Source organism: Dermacentor andersoni, chromosome 9 (genome assembly GCF_023375885.2).
Source record: "Dermacentor andersoni chromosome 9, qqDerAnde1_hic_scaffold, whole genome shotgun sequence".
Taxonomy (NCBI): Eukaryota; Metazoa; Arthropoda; class Arachnida; order Ixodida; family Ixodidae; genus Dermacentor; species Dermacentor andersoni.
The window spans coordinates 50,097,090-50,115,337 of record NC_092822.1 but is presented as its reverse complement, the minus strand read 5'-3'; the positions used below and the strand labels follow the sequence as shown (position 1 = coordinate 50,115,337).

General features: G+C 45.0%; 1 long non-coding RNA gene across 1 annotated transcript in view; it reads left to right on the top strand.

The window, feature by feature from the left end:
• Positions 1–16,066, top strand: part of LOC129384029 (uncharacterized) — a 137,966-nt gene extending 121,900 nt beyond the window's left edge. The window contains exon 4 of the long non-coding RNA XR_008611784.1: positions 15,707–16,066. This is a non-coding gene — a long non-coding RNA (uncharacterized lncRNA). The remainder of the gene's footprint in view (positions 1–15,706) is intronic.
• The last annotated feature ends 2,182 nt before the right edge of the window (positions 16,067–18,248 follow it).

The window sequence follows — 18,248 nt, the reverse complement described above, 5'->3', positions numbered from 1 at the left end:
TTGTTGAAAGTGCTAGTGGCAGCTAATTTTCGGCGTTCTCGAGCTCCTACAGAAGAACGACAAATAACATAAGCCACGTTCGACGCTTAGTGCACTTAGAACAGACACTTCGAACAGACGAAGGCAGGCGCTAAGCATCTGCTGTATGGCCCGTGTCTTGTATGTTTTACTGGGTACTGTATTAAGTATATTGGGCATGCTTTTGCTATGCTTTTGGCTAGTGACATCCTATCTTTTAACTTTCTTTGTTCTTTATTTCTTTATAATAATTCACTGTAAGGTTCTTATTTATGCATCTGTGCTAGTGGAACATATTGTTGTCCATTTATTCACTTCTTCATTGAAGTCAGGTTCAGCAGGCCTCCACCAAAGGTCCCTGCCATGGTTGGTATCTTACGATAATCATATGCTCCAAGGCAAGGCATCACGCAGCGACAAAATTTTTTTGCCTGTTTAATGACTCATGTAAATAAGAGGTTTACCTCCTGCATTTTAAATGGGAGAATGCAAGCAGTTAAGCTCAACCTTGTCAGCTTTCCTAAAACGCAAGTTAAATGCGCCTATGAGGTAGATCTTTGAAACCTCTGCCACCGTTCCCATAAAATCCGCTGTCGATATTGATAGACAACTAATAGCCATAAAACACAACTTCACGCTATTAGAGTTTAAAGACATATATGCGTAAATAAAACAAATACGCAAAAAAAAACATCTTTGTACTGGAGTATGTAGCGGCTCACAGCAAGAAGAAAAAAGCTGAGGCTAATCTAGGCTACACGCAGTGAGGAGAACAGCAGATGGCACATTGAAAGAACCAACTTTTGGGTGCGAGCATGTTGTCCACAGATGTTGTGTTTTTATGTTTGTCGAGTAAACCTCTCCCCTCTGTAGTATTTTGTTCAGGAAGAAGCAATTTTCCCGAGGAGCTTTGGCGAACGTCTGGCCAAGCTGATAGCATGGGCCGGCTTCGTCAAAAGCATCCACCAGAAGATTCAGCGACCCGTGAGAACAAAAGGAACAACAGACTTTAGGGATGTCAAAAAAAGATCGCCATAAGATTATAAAAATTGCGTTCGCACTGCTTGGAGTTGCTTCTCTATACAAGATGCAACGAATGTTTTTCTTTGTTTGAAACAGCGTTCTCTGAATCGTTTAGAGGAAGCAACGCATAAAAAGGATAAGAAAAAAAAACCAGCGGATAATCCTACGCTGATACAGTCGCCCCCTTTGTTTATCATTAATATTAAAAGATCATTTAGTCACCATATAATAGTGACGCGGCTCCACTTTTTGGCATAATAGCAATAAAATACAAAGTATTGTTAGGCAAGACGAAACGTTACACGTCGAAAAAAAAAAACATGTAGCATCGATTTAGCTAAATACAGTAAATGAAATCCACCATGCAATCCTATCACACTGAGATCCGTCTGCACCCTTGACCCTCTAGGGTATATCTTTGTCCCGCGCAACTAGTATAATCTGTCTGGCTTGCGTTTCCTTCCTCAAAAACGTTGCGCTCGTTACTTCCCTGTGAATAATGCTAAGTGACGCTGATAACGCGCATGCCGTTCGTTAGCTGGGAAGTTCCGCGCGGGCATCGCTAAAGAACAGAAGGGAATGCAACTTAAATGACGATTACCATTTTGGGGACAAATGCCCCAAAAGATGTAAACTGATTTTAGAATGTAGACAAGCACGAGAACATCAAGGAAAAAAAGAAAGGCGAGAACGAATCGTCCCACATACATTACCGATTCCGGACAAGAATACGCGTACGCGGAGTTCTGAACACGAGCACGAGATCGCGATGCAGTCCAAGATGGACAGGCGGGCGTATGCGGATAATACACGCACAAAATAATACACGATTAGCACAGAAAAACAACCGTCAAAGACGGCCATCATCTCAAGTCGGTGCCGAACACCCGACGTTGGAGTGCCCAGCATTGGGCCAAATAACGCGGCGCATATCTTTCGCGAACCTCGCTTCGACCAACAACACTGCAGCGGTGGATTCGCTCGGAAAGGAAGCTGATCAAGAGTTTACATTTGTTTGTTGACTGTTTTTCATTGCTGATGCCCAAACACCACTCATTACGTGGGGCTGCGGACTCGTCAAGCCGCCGACTGGCAGCTTTTTTTCCGTTGTCCTCCATCTGTAATGTACATGGTGGAAATAAAGATTTCATTTGATTTGACTTGATTGAAAGTTTAGACTTCCTACACACTCGACTATGGCAGTGCACGCAAGCTAGAGCCTTTGCCTTTGTATAAACGAACTCTCTTTCTCTCTCCCTCTCTCATACTTGAGCCTCTCCCTCATACTTACAAGAGTTGTGATGCGCTAACTGGTTAAATAATGACATCAATAACAAGCGTTCCTTAGAAGAAAGTTTGTCTCGGGAAAAGTATGTGACAGGGCTAGTTGATCACCTATGATGTGCATTCACAGCGCGGAAACACGACAAAGACCAAGACTTGGAACGAGCTAGAACGTGGAAGCTGTGAAATATACCTACGGTTTACACTGTATGTTTACTGTGACAGGCACCCACGGCCATCGGTGTTGTTAGCCCTGCCTTTATACAAATTGTCAAAGGCACAATAGGGTTGTTAGATAATAAAATCGTAGTAGGCAAGGCTAGCGAAGTTTCAGTAAGCAATACAACATTTCTTGGCAATGAATAATTAACACGCTTTATTACCGCCAGTTGTAATGAAGCAGGAAGCGCAGCGAACAACAATCAAGTTCGGGGCGGGGTGCTTGTAGCGAGTGTATGTTGTGATAAGAGAAGTTGATAACGTAGATTAAGCTGCAGAATATTAGTGTTTTAAATATTGACAAAGAGCTAATGAGAGAGACGAAATGTTGGCTGAAGAACCATCATTAATACCATACTGCCTTACTTGCCGTTTTCTCACTTCCGAAAAAAAAAAAAAGAAGTTCCAGCTTAGACGCGCAAGAGCAGCGATGGCTTATCCGGCGGGCACGCGGTGTGGCGGCAGCCAGTGGGGCCCTACTAAGGGCTCCATCCTACGAGCAAATCACCCTACCTCATTATAAACAAACGTTTTCCAGCTCTCTCTCTCTCTCTTTCTCTCCCTCGAAGCAAGCGTGACAATAATTGCTGTCACGCTAGCTTGTTGGCAATCACCGAGTGAATAAGCTATCTACTGCTGACCAGCGGATTGGCTACTTTGAATCGCTGGCGCAATAATCAATTAATACTTATTTCCCCGACTTGCCCCGAACTTCACCTAGTAAAGCCATACTACCACGTCTCGTCCTATTATGAAACTCATCAATCTGAGCACCCCGTCCCAGCCGTTTTCCGTAGACAAGCTTCCCCACTCAACGGCATGCAGCATATTTAAACTTCAGTAGCGGCAAACGGCAGAGATTATTTGAATTTTTTTTTCTATCGCGTTCATGTGGGTTAATCAATCTTCTTCCTTGATGCACGGAAGTTTACCGCATGCACTGGAGATGCTTTAGCACCCCAAGCGTTGCGGCTAATTGCAGAGGAGCGCTGGCTGTTCAGGGCGGGGTTCACGCACATCGTTAATTATCTTGAGCAGATGGCACATGGTTGGTAGGCAATGTGGTCGGCAATGCCTTTACCGCTTGGGTGACCATGAGCCGCTTTAGACAAGCATAAGATCTGTGCTACATGCATTTACCCGCATGTAGTGGTCTGCTGACGGCCTGCTTGGCGTTGTCAAGTGGCACTGGGGAACACATCGACAATGATGCGTTCGCCGTATGACTAATTGAGTTAGGATTGGGCAGGGTGCGATAATTGGCATTAATGTTCGCTATACGGTTTCTGCAAAGTTAACATACACAAATCATCAGTTATATTCACTTGTTATGGCTCCCGTACGTAAATGCGTAAATCCAATTTAACAGTTACTTTTTAAATCAAAATTGTTAGTTAATAGGGTTACATTTCTTTAGCCTTCCAATAGGTGAACCGCCAATAGTGACGGCATACAAGAATGAATACAGACAGAACAAGGCGATACTTGCAACCAGGCACGTACCCAGGGAGGGGCCCGGGGGGGCCCGGGCCCCCCCCGAAATCAAGTGGCATACCCCCCCCCCCCCCTCCCCACCCACGCCACCACTCCTCACACATTCCTAAAGCGCCGCCAGATAAATGCTGAGACTTGGCAGCTAATCATCAGTCAGCATTATGCTGCCTTTTTCACTCCTTTTAGATGGCGGTAGTTATCGGCATCTCTTGTAATGTGAAGGACAGTTTTCTCATAGATTCCGCACCCGCGCGATTAACTTGAGATGCGTTCAGTTGTCACCATCTATTCAACCGTCACGCGCATAGCTGTTGCTTTTGTTAGTTCAACCTTCTTTGTTTAGGCTGATCCTGGGACCAGGAGAGGGATGCGGCTGTTACTCAGCTGGTCTGTACTCTCATGGAACGAGTTGCGGCCGGAGAAAACGCCAATTGCGTTTAACTTGTTTCTTTGCTTCATTATTTCCTTGAGTTACGGCTCGCCGCGACGCTGGCAGATGCCCGGAACCATATACACGTGATATGGGTTAGATAAGGTCGGAAATAAGATAATGCGAAAGAGCGTCCATCATGAAACCCTGCAATAACCCTTAAACCCATAAGCAAGATGACTGTCGCCCGTTACCTCGTCTGTTTTTCCCTAATTGTATAGCACCTTTCGTACAAAATTGGCAACTGGAAACAAAAATCGCAAGGAGTTGAGAATTTAAGCGATCTACTAAGGGAGAGAGCCAAGGCAACAACCAAATTGCAAGGAAAAGCGAACAATAAAAAAGTTAACCGCTGTTTATGAGAATATTTATGGATCAACATCTTTTTATTTAAAAAGGAAGTAGAGAAAACGCCGCCGGAAGTGGAGAACAATTACTTGTTTTGAATGACGCTTCTACAGTTATCGGTCGAACCGCCTCACGTAGCCACTTCTCTGCTGTGCTTATGTGGGTGTTTTTCTAACCTTTTGCGGTGGGCGCAGTACGTCTAGAATCGCAGTGTCCTGCGCTCTACGTGGTTTTATGGGACTGGCGGCCGCACAGCGTTACGCAATTCGCGGAACTGTCAAAACTGATCAACAAGGCGAAAATAACTGATATTCGAAGCTATATATGAGAAAGACTGAAGAAGCCGTAAAAAATGAACGCAGCCTGAAATCAGTAAAAAAGAAACCTGGCATAGGACAAACCTTGATGTATGCACTAAAAGATAAGAGGGATAATATCATCATAATCTCGAAGATATAGTAAAAGCAGCGGAAAAATTCTAAGCTGACCTGTATACAGTACCCAGAGGAGTCACGATACCTCACTTAGAAACAGTAATGAACAGGATACAGAAACTCTCCTATAACTAGCGATGAGGTCAGAAGGGCCCTGCAAGACATGAAACGATGAAGAGCGGGAGGAGAAGGTGGAATAAAAGTCGATTTAATCAAAGATGGAGGAGACATAATGCTTGGAAAACTGGCGGCTCTTTATACGAAGTGTCTATCGACTGCAAGGGTCCCAGAAAACTGGAAGAATGCAGACATTATACTAATCCACAAAAAAGGAGACGTTAAAGAATTGAAAAATTATATATAGGACCATTAGCTTGCTCCCAGTATTATATAAAATATTTACCAAAATAATCTCCAATATAATAAGGGCAACACTGGATTTTGTCAACCAAGGGAACAGGCTGGCTTCAGGAAGAGATAATTTACAATGGATCACATCCATGTCATCAATCAGGTTATCGCGAAATCCGCAGAGTACAATAAGCCTCTCTATGTGGCTTAGATAGATTACTAAAAGGCATTTGATTCAGTAGAGATACCAGCAGTGATAGAGGCACTACGTAATCCAGGAGTACATAACGCTTACGTAACAAGCTTGGAAAGTATTGCTACATGCGTGTGGTATTTGTTTGTTTGAACGAGGCGCGTGGGCGCCATCACTCCAGAAAAGAGGAGGAAGAACGAACTGTGCTCGCGCTGTGAATCTAACCGGTGAGCGCTGCAACCGTTGTTGTAAATATAATCTGTAAATAGTTTCTCGTCTTACTGACTTGTCCTTCGCGTAAGAATATCTACAGAGGTTCTACAGCTACCTTAATTCTACACAAGAAAAGCAGGGAGATACCTAGAGAGAAAGGGGTCAGACAGGGAGACACAATTTCTCCAAAGCTATTCACTCAGTGCTTAGAATAATTCAAGCTATTAAACTGGGTAGGCTTAGGAGTAAAGATCGACGGCAAATAGCTCAGCAACCTTCGGTTTGTCGATGACATTGTTCTATTCAACAACAATGCAGACGAGTTACAACAAATGATTGGAGACCTTAAAAGAGAGAGTGTGAGAGTGGGGTTGAATATTAATATGCTGAAGATGAAGATAATGACAAATAGTCGGGCAAAGGAACAAGAGATCAGGATCGCCAGTCGGCCACTAGAGACTGTGAAGGAGTACGTTTACCTAGGTCAATTAATCACAGGGATCCCTGATCATGAGAAGGAAATTCACAGAAGAATAAAAATAGGTTGGATCGCATAGGGCAGACATTGCCAGCTCCTGACTGGAAGCTAACCATTATTATTGAAAAGTAAGGTGTGCAATCAGTGCATTTCGCCAGTGCTGACATATGGGGCAGAGACTTGAGAGCAAGTTAAGGACCGCGCAAAGAGCGATTGAATGAAGATTGCTAGGCATAACGTTAAGAGAGAGAAAGAGAGCGGTTTGGATCAGAGAGCGAACAGGTATAGATGATATTCTAATTGACATCAAGAAGAAAAAATGTAGCTGGGCCGGTCATGTAATGAGCCGGTTAGATAACCGTTGGACCATTAGGGTTACAGAATGGGTACCAAGAGAAGGAAAACGCAATCGAGGACGACAAAACACTAGGTAGCGCGATGAAATTAGGAAATTCGCGGGCGCTAGTTGGAATCGGTTGGCGCAGGACAAGGGTAATTACAGATCGCAGGGAGAGGCCGTCGTCCTGCAGTGGGCATAAAACAGGATGATGAATGATGATGATGATGATGATGATGATGATGATGAAGGTGGTGGGCCCCCCCCGAAAAGAAATCCTGGGTACGTGCCTGCTTGCAACTGTTTTTTGAAAGCTGTGCACCAACTAGCCCCACGACGTGTTTTACTGCAATACCTGTTTTTAGCCGCCCGCTAGCTTTTAACCTGCACAATTAAATGACAGCAGAGATATTGCGTGCAAACTTCATGGGCGCAAGTTGTCTGTGCTACAAGATTTGGTCCGGTCGCATCTGAGAGGCGCTCTCGCTCGCTGAAAGATAACCGCGTTTTCTGTCTTGCTCAATTACGAACGAGGTTTTCGCTGAGTTCAATGGCAAAAATATTTGTCATACGCCGGACTATTTTGGGCGTACCACTTGTCGTGCATGCATAGCGGCAAAACAGATTTTAGAAAACGCCCTCTGCCGCTGCCCTAGTGACTTCCGATGTATTTTAATGCGAATAGTATTTGCCTGCTTCATTTGTTTCGAATCTGTCTGTCTGTCTGTCTGATCTGATCTGATCTGATCTTACGCCAACCCAGTTGCCGAAGTTGTCTGCCTGCTTGGGCCATAGGTTTGTGCTCCTGGTCCTGAAGGCGTCGTGGTCGTTCCATTGTCTTCATCCCAGCGTCATGAAAAACAGTTTGGGTCACTAGGTATAGGCTCGTGGTCGTGATGGTGTCCTGGTCGTTGCATGGTTCTCATTTCAGCTTTGTGATCCGACACTGGTCATGCCGTCCTCGTCACACCGTTGTCGTCGTACAATCTTCAGGCCATCCTTGTCACACCGCCATAGCGATGCCGTCGTGGTCGTTCAATGGCCGTCGTTCCAGCTTCCTTACCTGACTCTCGTCATGCTATCGCCGCCGCGCCTTCTACCCCGACATAATAGTTCAAGTTGTCTAATAGCTTGGGCCACTTGTTGTGTGTTCGTAGTCGTCATGCCGTCGACGTCATTCCGTCGTTGCTACGCTGTCGTTTTAAAATTGGCATCACTTAAGTGGCGTCACCTCATTGTCGGCATATCACTGTCGTCAGTGCATAGCCGTCGTCACACATTCCTTGTTATACCATCGTCGGGGTGCCGCCGCGGTTGTTATAGATTTATTTATGTAACTTCGACATCCGACTCGCATCGTGCCGTCTTCACCATACCATTGTCATGTTATCGTCGTGACGGTGTCATTTTACCATCGCAATCGCTTCAGTGCCATCATCGTATTGTCGTCATGCCATCATCGTCATACGACTTTCTTCAAACCATCGACGTCATTCCTTTTTCGGCATTCCGTGGTAATCAGGCTGTCATCATTCAATCGTGATTATGCCACCGTTTTCATGCCATCGTCGCCATTGCGTCGTCATCACATATACGCTATCATGCGTACCTTGTCAACCATTGTTGTGATGCCCTCTCGGTCGTGCTATCATCGTCATACTCGCTTCTTCATCCGGCTCTCGCCATACCATCATCGTCATCTCATCGTCCTCATGTCATCGTCTTCATGTTGTCGTTATTCCATCATCTCATTTAAGAATCGACATCTCACTGTCGTCATGCCGTCATCGTTACACGCCCTTGTCGTTCGATTAATACGATTCCTTTCATTTCATCGTCACTGTATCGGCCTTATACAGTCGTTGTCCATGCTTGGCTCTCTCTCTTCCCCATCTTTCATCCCCCCATCCTGCTCCCATGCGTAGGGTAGCAAACCGGTTAAGCTGAACTGGTTAACCTCCCTGCCTTTCCTTCTCCACTCTTTCCTTCCTTACTTCCATGCTTGGCAAGCAAGTGGGATGACAAAGTGGAACGATATCGGAGTATGTGTCATTGTTGGGATCGGCCGTTCACCCCGCAACAACCTCCGGTCACAAATAACGCGATTATGGAAAATGGGTCGACGGCCTCGTTAAGGTCGTTCTCAAATTAGATGTTGTATGGCCACCACTGGAGTACCTCGGTTAAGAGGTTTGGGCAATTAGCAAGGATACGGTCCTTCACCTCTGAGCCGCCCAAATTGGCACGCCCACAACGGAGGCGCTGTCAGTACAAGGATACGGTCCTTGACCTGTCAGCCGCCCGAATCGGCACGTCCACGCCGGAGACGCGGTCAGGGCGAGGAAGTGGTCCTTCATCTGTAACCCGCCGAAATTAGCACGTCCACGCCGGAGTCGGTGTCAATGTGCTGTCCTCCATCCCTGTTTATGCCCAGTGATGTGTTTCCGACAAAACTTCCTCCGTAGGGAAAGGACAATAAACTTCCGGTTGGGTGGGGCCTGAGGTCATCGGTCTCCCGACGCCGGATTGGGTGATGCGACTGAACAATGACCAGGCAGGGAATAAAAAGAGCGACGGACGACTGGAGTTATAGGCTGCTGCAACTTCTTTGTGAACTCTATCTGTACTACTTTGAATTTTCTTACAAATATGTAAACCTTTTTGTGAAAGGTCCTAGATATCGGACCTAGCCCCACGTTCCCTCAGTCCTTCACAAGGAAAGTATATTCCACGTCTTCGGACGCCCAGTCTCAACAGTGTATAGTCGAAGCAACAAAAATTTCAGAATTACCAATGCACGTGTTAAATAAACGAGGCATGACGAACATCGTCTGTCGCTACATTGCTCGATTGCTGTTCTCAATATTGTCGACAGTTATCGTCAGATGACTTCTGCTGTAACTTTTTTTCTATCGAGAGGGCACTTAATAACTCGTCAAGCTCAACCTAAAGGGCGGAATTCGTCAATGAGTCTCCGTACACCTACTAACGCCGTGGTTTTGTAGCTTTCAAATGGGCAATTGAGAACCGCGAAATAAGGTCCCCACATTTTTTTTCCATTCCTAATGAATAGAAAGCCGGTGGCACAATTTATTGCGGCCATCCGCTCAACTGAAAACCGTGCTTTGTTAGCGCGAATGTAACCCACATCCTCCATTGAAGAGCTATTGAAAAGTACGGACATTTATTTTTACTCTGTAACATTACAAACCGCTTTCTTATCTGTAATTTAATAAAAGAGATTGCGAAACAATTAGAATTCAGACCTCTTTTAGGTGTACTTGGCTTTGAGGTAAGGTTTATTTTGATTGGCCAGGAGTTTGCTTTTTCCCGGAATGCTCGCACTGCGTCTTTTCCTTTTCGCATTTCTCCCACTGCGCTGCATTATTGTTTGTTCATTCTGAAACAGTAATTTGAACAAGTGCAATGTCTCATGCTTTCTTTCTTTTATCTCCACTTTATCCACTGAGCTTTTTTTTTTCTTTTTTGCTCTCCAGTTTATCCACTGAGCTCATTATCCGACGAAACACGAGCTCTACTACGGACACAATTCTTATTCAGAGTTATGAAGACTTCGGTGTTCAGAATGTGTTCATCAGAGTACGCTTTATTTTTTACATTAGCAGTCATGTTTGGAATATTCAGACGTGTCAGTCGGAAAGCTGATATTCAGTCAAGTGTACAGTTCCACCTCTTGCGAGAAGGGCACACTTTCGCAAACCGCTAGATTTCACAGCCTCTGCTTTTCCATAGGCGCTCCCATTCGCAGCTGTAGCCGAATTTTCTGGACATAGAAACCAACGAAATATCGATGCAACCGCATTATACCGCAGCAACGGCGACCCTAAGAGACGCTGATATTGACTGCGCAGTCGATGACGAAATGTGTTTGCCGAAGTAAATCCATGTGCACAGACATATAATAGATGTAAGGCAAGTGTTGCTTTTCATCAATGACATTGCTGCGTGTTCATTACGCATCTGCTTCGAAAAACCTGTGTGTTCTAGTTTGTATATGAATGAAAAAAAATGGAGATGGTTGTGGCGCTATAGTTAGTATGGCAGCTATTATTATACAGTAGAATTTGTAAATGCAACTCGCCTGAGAGTGCAAGCAAACGTCTCCTACCTCTCTTACGGGCACGCCCAAAATTTTAGGCTCATTTGAGGCTTTAAACTACATTAAAGAGAATTATGTGTCGCGTTGCATTTCTTGTATCCGGTCTGCTGGCTTGCGCTGCTCTTTATGATAATCATGAACCAACTAGCTAAGACAAAATCCCGTTTCATTTGCCGTAGGAGGCTGAGAAACCACCGGGAAGTCGCATTTAGGTAGTTACTTTTTGTTATGCGAATGCGTCAAATGGCCCATTGAGCGCGACAGCCAGCGTCTGTTGTCTGGACAAGCGAAAAGCAGCATCTAAATTGCGCATTTGCTGCGACGCCACGTCTTGAGCAGAACAGGTGAACACCTGGTGTGCACCAGGTGGTGCGTGACGGTATATAGGTCATAGCCGCGATGCCATGACACCCTTGCTCTCGTTCTCGGAACCCTGTGTTATCCACACGTTCCTTCTCCGCGCAAGCTCATGCGGGCGTTCAGATCCAACATGTCTAACTGCGCCTCGGTACAAATCAAAACGCGTCACGCATTTGGCCTAGCGTCTCCACGCGTTCGCTTACCCACGAGGAGTTCATAACTCGAAGGACCGCCCTGCGGCGTTCAATTAGACATTAATGCTTTCTCATTCACAACTTACAAGGAGTGCTTAGTTGTCCTCGGATTTTCGCTGACACGTCCATGAGGTCCTCTTCGGGTTTATAATTGCACTTGAAGGGTTTGCATGCAGAAGTTTCGCCTGCGTTTCACCGCATTATTCCCACTCAGGTCGGACGCCTTAGCCATTGCGCGAACGTAAAAAATTGGCAGTGGCTTCGCTCGGCTATGGCAGGATATACGTAGCGAAAGCCAAGGCATGGCATGGGTAGTAGCCTTGGTTAATCTTGATTGCAAGTCCAGGTTAGTCTGGTTGTCTAGCTATGTTGCGGCGTTTAGCCAGTCGTTTGGCGCGCTGTTCGTCTGTTTCCTGGGTGATTCGTTTCGTCTTAATCGCCTTCCGATGTCGATTCCAGGCCTCCTCCTGCTTATCATAATTGTCGGCGTCCATACTGCCGTCTCAACTGTGGTTGCGGCACACGCGAGCTCTCCTTTTCAATCCTCCGACACGTTATCAGGCATGCGACGAAGCTGGCGAAGCGAGCGGAGGCGAACGCAACGACGAGGAATGCGTTGTGACGTCATGTGCCTCCGCGGAGCACGGTCACAGCGAAATCGCAAGTTCGCGGCCAGTAGAGCTTTCGCTTCAAAAAAGCCGTCAGCTCTCAGCACTGCAACGTGATTTTCTTCTCTAATAATGGCGAAGAATAAATCTCTTCAATTTGGGTGGTCTCACAAGAAAAAAAAAACGAAAAAAAAACGCATAAGGACGCTGCACTCAGCGTGTCATTGCTTGACTTTATTTATTTCATGATATTAGAAATCTTATCAACTTTCATCTCCGGATATTCACAACCTTTGCTTGTCGGATGAATAGCGAGAAACTAGATAAGGAAACAAGAAAATTAAGCGGAATCCAAGCACAATCCGACGAGAATTTTGCGTCCATGAACTTTATTCAAACGTATCTTTGTGTAGTGTGGTGGATGACAGGCGTGGTGAAAATGATAAGTGCGATGGCTGCAATAATACACTGGTAAAATAATGTGCACGCCAACATATCACCGAAGAAAAAAGGGCAAATGGAGAAAACGACTTAATAAGCGAAAAGTTTCACTTTTCCAACGCTCATCTTTGAATCGAAGACAGCCCAAGCCCTATTGGAGCGATTGATTAAATGATATCCATCTAAATGCGCTGCATACAACTGTCTTTACTCAGCTCCTTTTCAACATGTAACATCATGCAATGTTTATGTTTGTGCACTAGGCCCGTTCACAAGCTGTGCCGAAATGCAAACACGAGCGCATGCGAAACCGCACTGTGAGACGTCAATGTAGCATACATATATATATATATATATATATATATATATATATATATATATATATATATATATATACTCGTGAAGTACAGCACATCGTCTATAATCGAAGCCTGGAAACCCCTGTAATTCTTTATATAACTACGGCAGAAGTCAAGCCAAATTTCTGTAATTCTGCGTACATGTCATTAAACAACCCGCTCGGCTTTAAGACAAAACGTCGACTCTCGCGAGGAAAACCTCGCATCTATCGTTTGACCTCGATGGGGACTAAGCATTAAAGTGACACGCCATGTTCTATGCCTAAATTTCAGCGCGTGCTTTCGCAGGCTAACTTTCGCGACGTGGAGAGACGGTTCCTAGGGGCTGCCCCATTCGTGTGAGTGATTCAGCCGACGCAGGGATCGGGGCGAATTTGCTTTGCGTGGCGCAATTCATTGTTTTCATCAAGACAAATCAATATATGTTTTGCTGAAAGATCCGAACTTTCGATGTTCTTGTTTGTTTACTCTATTTGTGAAATACAAGGGACGCAAAGTCCAAGCAAGTATAGGCTTCACTTAATTACAAAGAAGTAAAACATTGTCACACAACGTTCGCATGGAGTGCGGGCATGCAGCTATAAAACGTGGGGGCACCAGAATCAAGATGGGGAGAGAGGAGTCAATCAAAAGTGGTAGTACCAGGAAAATGTAAACCTAGATCCAAGTTTTCGACAAGGGTATATTTACTTTCGTAAGGCAACATGGGTGCTCCCATTTAGAGTTGGATGTATAAATTCGTTGTTTTTTTTTTTTTTTTGTTCACGTGTATCAGTCACTCACAGGCGGATTTCTCCGCCTGTAAAAAAAAAAAGCTGCAGGCGATTGCGATGTAAATTTTGAGAATTCTAGATGAAGAGGAAGCTATCGGAAAATTCCTGCGCCACTAAGAACTTCTGCTGTTTGGCTCCACCCTCTGCGTTACAGTAGTATGTCGAGCCAGTTACTGTCGAACAATTATTACATTGAGTTTTCCACGTTTACCGTCTTGGCTGTATAATGTTATGTGGGGCAAGTGTGTACTTGTTTTCTTGTTATGCATGTCGAAATGTGTCCTGTCATGAAGAAGTATCAGTAATTCGCGGATTATTGTGGTAAGAGCGAAAGAGAGAGACAGAATAAATATTAAAGCAGAAACATCTTTTATGATTATGAGTGCCATGCGAAGCATTTCTAAAAAGTATAGACGACGCAAATGTGTGCAATGAGCGGCGACGATGGTATGGCAATGACGTCATGATGATGACTACATGACGGCGAGGTAATGACCACGCTGAATGAAGACGATGGCATGGCAATGTTAAAATTACATTGGTGTGACGATGACGATGGGTCGATGATGGCATCATGACAAAAGGATGACGAAGGTGGCGTGACGACAAAGGTATGAAGACAATGAGTTCCCGACATTGCAGTCGGTACGACAATACGAGGATGATGGAATGACCACGACGTCATGACGCCGACTTTGGAATGACGACGCGATGTCTACAATGAGATGGTGAAGATGGAATGATGAAGACGGTCTGACGGCAATGGCGACGATATGACAAGGAAGAGACAGCAACAGAGTAAAAAAATTGGCAGTGGCTTAGCTGGGCTATGCCAGGATATACGTAGCGAAAGCTAAGGCATAATAGCATGGTTAGCCTTGGTTAATCTTGATTGCAAGTACAGGTTAGTCTGGTTGTGTAGCTATGTTGCGACGTTTAGCCAGTCGTTCGGCGCGCTGTTCGTCTGTTTCCTGGGCGATTCGTTTCTTCTTCATCTCGTTCCGATGTCGATCCCAGGCCTCCTTCTGCTTATCAGAAATGTCGCCGTCCACACTGCTGCCTCAACTGTGGTTGAGGTGGCTCCTTTTTAATCCTCTGACATGTTATCAGGCATGCGACGCAGCTGGCGAAGCGAGCGGTGGCGAGCGCAACAACGAGGAACGCAATGTGACGTCATACCAAATGTCGGCGGCGGAAAGGCGCGGCGCTGCGCAGCGGCGGAACACCTGTGGCTCGGTGCTACTAATGGCGCATGCGCAGTAGTGACTAGGGAGCGAGAGAGAGAAATATCCACGACGAGGCACACGTTGTGACGTCATGTGCTTCCTCGGAGCACCGCCACGGCGAAATCGCAAGTTCCCGGCAAGTAAAGGTTTCGCTTTAAAAATAATTAGACATAGGAGCCTGCCCAGGTCCGTAGGTGCAAAAGACACGTAACCTAAATGTAGATAGTACAGAGTCAAATGCGGCTATCTCCCCTGTCCCATAATAAAAAAGGAACATGATAATCTCGCAAGAGAGCTCTATTGAACATAATAATACTGACTCCACTAGAGCGTGTTGTTGCGAAAGAGAAAAAAAGAATGCAGAAGCTCCCCTAGTGTTCTCCAGGTATGCCTAAGGCAAACAGAGAGGCAACGAACTTTAAGTATGCATAAGCATACCCTCAAATTTCAGTTCGCCCAACCTGAAGCTTACTCTGGTCTTCCTCTAAATTTCATGTTGGCCCACCCCCAAATTGCAGTTAGCCCACCCACAAATATAACTTTGCCTACCCCCAGATTTCAAGTAGGCCCACCTCAAATTTTAGTTGGCCGACGTCAAAATTTGAAGCCTGCCCATCCCCAAATTTTATTTGGCGCAGCCCTGCTACAAGCTTACCCGTGCATTTTCTATGGAGACCTATGCATGCCTATGGGTATACTGTGTGAGAATTTCTTTGTTCCTTATAGCTTGTAAAGTTATCAATCATCTACATTTATTCCAGTATATCGTGTAAATATTTTTGTAAATTACGCATTCTTTGCAGATACAAGGCACAACACTGGCTGGGGTACTTGCCAAGGAATGCTTACGCATTAAACAATCAAAGCTGAAAACGCTTTCGAAAGCAAGAAGATGTCGAATGGTCAGCCATTGCACATGTAGCAGACGACATCACTGCGAATGGAGCCAAAGATATCACGAAGTAAGCCCACCCATCACTGCGAACGGAGCCAAGGAAACGAACATCGCGCCTACTTCCCACCTTGAGAAACAACCGTTGTTTCTGCGGTTGGATGTGGGATATAGGTCTAAATTCTCTAAATTCTGCAAAAATAAAGAATAACTCAACAAACGGGCAGTGTTACGGTTCAATCACGCGTATGTATTTTAATGGAACACGATACATTCTGCAGCGGAATAATTGTTAGACAATGTTTTGATCATTTACTAAAAGGACCCGCTCCTGGACGGAGAGAAACGTTTTGTTGCTTTCTTTCCTTCGGGAAACGCTAAAAGGCTGCAAAAAACAAACAGCAGTTTATACAAATAAAGTGCCGTTCGAAATCTCCATTTTCGTTAATGCCTTAATGACAACATCGTTATCAGAAAATAAACCGAACGGAAAGCTTCTCGCCGAAACCTCGGCACTATTACATCAATGTGACGTCATGGATTTCAAACTATCTTCTCATTTTAGGCCCTTGCGGCGTAGGTTCTCGAAGCTTGTTAAATGTAGTCGTTGCCTGATTCGGAATTCGCTGTACTGCTTCCATGGCGACAGAAAAAAAAAGAGAAGAAAAAGATTTGGGAAGACACTTAAGCTTTACCTTTAAGAGTAGAACACCGATAGCATTGAAAGCTCTCTGACTGCTTCTCACGCTTCCCAGCAGCTTCAGCTTATGTAACCGTAATGTTTACATGGAAACATTGGCGGTGAACGCCACGCACGAAATCGAGCTTTCTGGATCTTTTTGTTTCTTCGCCAAGGCGGGCACCACTAATGCGTGGAGGCGCGGAGGCAAGCGCCATCTGGACGGTTTTGCAAGGAAGTTTTCTTTGCTGTTGAGGGGGAGGGGGGGCTTTGGAGAGACACATTCATTTCCACAAGGCAGTGGCAGCAGCGAAACCTGCTACAAGCTCTCCGGAATACACCCCTAACAGCATTTCTGGTTCGCGCAGGTTGATTTCTATTCTTCTTATTTGTTGTTGTTCACGTTGATTCGTCGCTGCTGCCATTGTCCTTACAATCTTAGTTTTGCTCAATTCAGGAACCATGTGAACTGAATACAAAGCTTTTCTTGTTTGACATGAAAAGATGCTTGACAACCTTTGTATTACTTGTTCTAGTTGTGAATGTGCTTATATCATACAGGAAGCTGTTTTGGTATGATGGGTGGACCTCTAAAAAAAAAGCTTATGGTACCATGCGTCAGTAGACATACAAGAGTTGCGGAAATGGCTCACACTGTGTTGGCACATATTCTTCTGACCAGGTTTTAACCAAAAACCGGACCTTGAACGATGATGTAGCAAAAATACAGACGCAGCTGAACGCGCTTCTTCCACTAATAGGAAAAATTTATTCTTTGTTTGAGCTAAAGACCACAGTGGCGGAACTTCCAAAGTAAATTGAGCACATCTCTGATTAGTACGATCAAATAATGACACGCTTAAACGCACAGGACCAAGAAACAGCTACGTATTGCTCGTGCTGAAGGCATCACTGAACACAAGCAATTTTTAGGTCTAAAAAACCAGGTTCATGATCACGAGCAGTATGGACGCAGACAAAACCTCGAAATGCATGGGCTTCCTTGTAGAGACAATCAATATGTGCTCGATGTTGTAAATGATCTCGGAGTATCCCTTGGTCTAATCCCTCTGAATGAACCAGAAATCGACAGCATGCATCATCTTCCTGCCAAAAACGGACGTGTTCCGCCTGTACTAATCAGACCTGCTTTCAAGGCAAACAAACGAGAACTGGAAACAGAAAGGAAAGTACCAATTAAGGGAATTGAAACCAGACGTGCGCTTTTATGATAATCTGACGCCGCGAAGCAAGCGTTTGTTTTGGTTGACTCGCATGAAGGCTACTGCACTGGGCTATCGTTACGTATGGTAGACAAATGGGAAAATAGTGGTACGTAAGAAATCTGGGGATCCAGTTCTGCGTGTCTCAAATGAGTCTGAAATTTCCAAGCTTACGAACGCCCAGACAGACACGGATGGTGCTCGTGAAAGCCGGACCCCACAACAACAAACAATACCTCTTGGATGCGATTGCCGTTCTGGTTCTCCTTGGTTTGAAAGCGAGAAAAGGAAAAACCAAAGAAGACAGAAGGTAAAATATCGCAGTAGGGTGAGGCAGGCAAACCGGATCAGTGAATCTACCTCTAACGATGGCTGCACAAGTTCTACCAGGCGCACCGCTGTTGGCGTTTTATTTGACGCCGATAGGACATTCGCTTTCGTGGCACTGAGGGATAATACTCACCCTATACTGTCATATTTTACCTTCGTCTTGCTTTGATTTTTTGTTTCTGATTTTCTAATGAAAAAGAACCAGAAGGGAAAAGAAAATA